A 3422-nucleotide genomic window follows, 5' to 3' on the forward strand; every position below is an offset into this window, starting at 1 on the left:
AGAAGCTAACAGCCCTTGGGCAACCAAGCGTTTTATTGAACCGAGAAGTCCTACGAGTTTCCGCACTAGCTACCCTTTGCGAATAAACGGCACGCAATACATGCAGAAGCGATGACTTTTAATTAACAATGTCTTGACTATCATGGACATTGCAAAACAAATTGACAGATGTATAAGGTAAATAAAAGTAACTAAAATTGATACAGATTGTATGTTGCGTGAGAAAAATTGGCAAGAGTGGGGTGAGGAAATGGGTGTAAGAACAAGGGAGTGGTGGAAGTAATTGAAATGTTTTCTGTTATGGTGCTGTTCCTTTCGCCTGTGATCCATGCAGTGAAGTGAAAATTCTAGAATGGCACCAAAAGAATTTTTTTCCTTTTCCCGAAATCCAATTATGAGCCATTTAGACATGCTTATTGACTGCATTGCAGACCCATTCGCCATTTTATGGTCACATCCATATGTGGAAGTCATGTGACCAGAACAAAATATACACTTTACATTTCTTGGTTATGTCAATGTCATTTCACAGGGAAACATCTCAGTTGAGTTCCTTAGATGACTACGTCGATACTTTAAATGTACATCCTCGTAAATGTATTTCTCCAGTTTTGGATAATTAATTGGGTGGATTAATTCGATTTGTACAACTAGCGCTTAAATGCAATATTCTAGTACACTATGCTAAACAGCCAAGGCTGCTAAACTGTACGGTCTTGTGATATCACAAATATATCTGGATTACATATTGTTTTAATTATAAATGCAGCTGATACTTATTTACATTGACCATATGGTTTCTCGTGCAATATAACCAATAAGACAACAGTTGTTATCATATTGATCTTATGCACAAGATCAGGCAGTGTCTTGGTAAAGGGCAGGATGACTGCAATGACCATGGATTGAAGATTTTTTTGTTCTGTCAGTACATGTTTGGTATATGCTACTGTTGACTCAGATGGTACAAATCTGGAAATTATGATGATTCCCAGCACCGTGGTCGTTACATTCTGTCTTGTGAAAATATTTTGTCTGAATATAGCCAAACTGTACTTGTATGTGACGCTGAATATGTGAAGTAAGGTCAATACGTTGAACCATTTCTGTGTCCTACAAACAGAATAAAAGAGGGTATGAATTAAAATCATAATAATTATGATCATAATTTACAACGAATTCTTTTATAACTATGACATTATTATTACCAAAATAATAACCCTACTGTTACATATACCTCAACCACATCAGTAAATTGCAGTCAACAAGACTAGTGTATCTACTCCTGAATGTGATACATAATTAACTCCAATACCTGACGCTTCAAAATATGTGACTACACATTTTTCAAGATATGGCATCCTTTACTCTATATTATTTATTAAGACTCTAACAGTATGGCTGTTTCGTTTCCAAAAAATTACCATGGATATTTTGTGAATGAAAAAAAAAAAAAAAATTAAAAGAGCAACATGTATCATTTAGCAACTGAAAGGCCCAGGATTTATTTTTCCACATCATTGCCAATTAGGTAAAGTCAAGCGTCGTGTAAAAATACCGTTAGTTATTTTAAAACTGTGATTGGACTGTTCTTTAGCTTTAACCTCAATGTTGGAATGTATTCTTATATTGCTACCATTTACAGCCGAAGAACGACAGCGTAAAACAAAACTTCCCTCTCACTGGATTTCCTTATTATTTTGGCTTTGAAAATGAGTATCATCTACGGTAAAAGAAACTATAATACCACGACATCAGGGAAAACAAACTAATGATTTCAGACATCTCACCTCTTTGATTAAGTCGAGAGACTGCTAATGGTTTGCATCCGATCTGCCCGGGGATCTTACAAGTTCTCGACAGCTGCGATAATGACCTTCACCCATCGCTCAAGCTTGTAATAATAATAAAAATAATAACAAGAACTTTATTGAAATCTCCTTAGAAAACCTATTTACAAATCTTCACACATTCCACTATAATAATAAAAATAATGATAACAATAATAACAACTTTTTTAAAATTTTAGCGTCATTATGTATTTATTTAATATCTGCCCGGGGATCTTACAAGTTCTCGACAGCTGCGATAATGACCTTCACCCATCGCTCAAGCTTGTAATAATTATAATAATAATAATAATAATAATAATAATAATAATAATCGATATTTAAACAGGGCGACCCCTTCAGTCGCAGGACTGGTATCAACGGGAGCCCTGTATAACGTAAAATAAAAAGAGCATGTATAAATAATATATATCTATAAAAAAGGAACTACTATAAAAGATACGCAGAAATGTTTAAAAAATTAAAAAGCTTAAAAAGGTAATAGCGTTCTCATAAAAATTGGATATCGAATTGAAAATGTTCTAAAAAATAACCTAAGAAAAAACATCGGAGATAGCCTTGAAACGTTCCTTAGGTGGCAAAATCTTTATGTTCGTTGGAAGGCTATTAAATGTGCATGCACCATGATAATAAAAAGACTTTTTAGCGACATCTAAATGAAATTTGGGAAGTATAATGTCAGTGATTGACGATCTAGTGCATCTGTTAAAAACATGTTGGTTGTCGCTCTGGCAGCGTAACAGGAAATAGTCTTTAAAGTATAGGGGAACTTCTCCGACCAAGCACTTGTTAACTAACAGTGCACAGTGCTTTTCCATGGTTTTTGTAAGAGGCGGCCAGCGTAGGTTCTCGAGTATTGTTTCCGTGGCTATGTCAGGTTTAAAACCGTATACGATTTTCGCAGCTCGTCGTTGCAGGCGTTCAAGAGACTATCTCTTAGTGCTTTCCAGAGGGCAAAAGCACGTATCACAATAGCTTAATATCGGTAGCACCGTGGACAAATAGATCTTATTTGCTGCTTCCGTGGTTAAACAACCTCGTAATCGTGACAGGAGGCCAAGTCTGCTGGGAACTTTTGACCTTAAAAAGCTGATTGATAAGGCGAGAGAAGAGAGTTTTCTGATAGGTAGCTATGTAGCTGATGGAAGACAGCTTTCTCCAGAATTTTTGACAAGATCGGTAAAATTGATATAGGCCTGTAATTGTCCAGATCATCTTTGTTTCCAGATTTGAACAAGGGTACAACCTTAGCTTGCTTCCATTCAGACGGGACTGCACCAGTTTCAATAGAAAGATTTATCAAATGTTTTACACAGTCAGCTATCACAACTGCGCTGTCCTTTAAAAGTCTAGCAGGTAGACCGTCTAGACCTGTAGCTTTCTTGAGTTTTAGGCATTTAAGTTGTTTAAGCACAAACGGTTTACCCACTGCTGTGAACTCAAAATGATTCTTTGTAAACAGCTCCTCGGTTGTAGAATTAAAAACTGGTCTTGCATACCGGCATGATTCAAATAACTTGTTCACAACAGATGTAAAGTAAGTGTTAAACAATTCTGAAATGCTTTGTTTAT

This window comes from Orbicella franksi, chromosome 5 (assembly GCF_964199315.1).
Source record: "Orbicella franksi chromosome 5, jaOrbFran1.1, whole genome shotgun sequence".
NCBI lineage: Eukaryota > Metazoa > Cnidaria > Anthozoa > Scleractinia > Merulinidae > Orbicella > Orbicella franksi.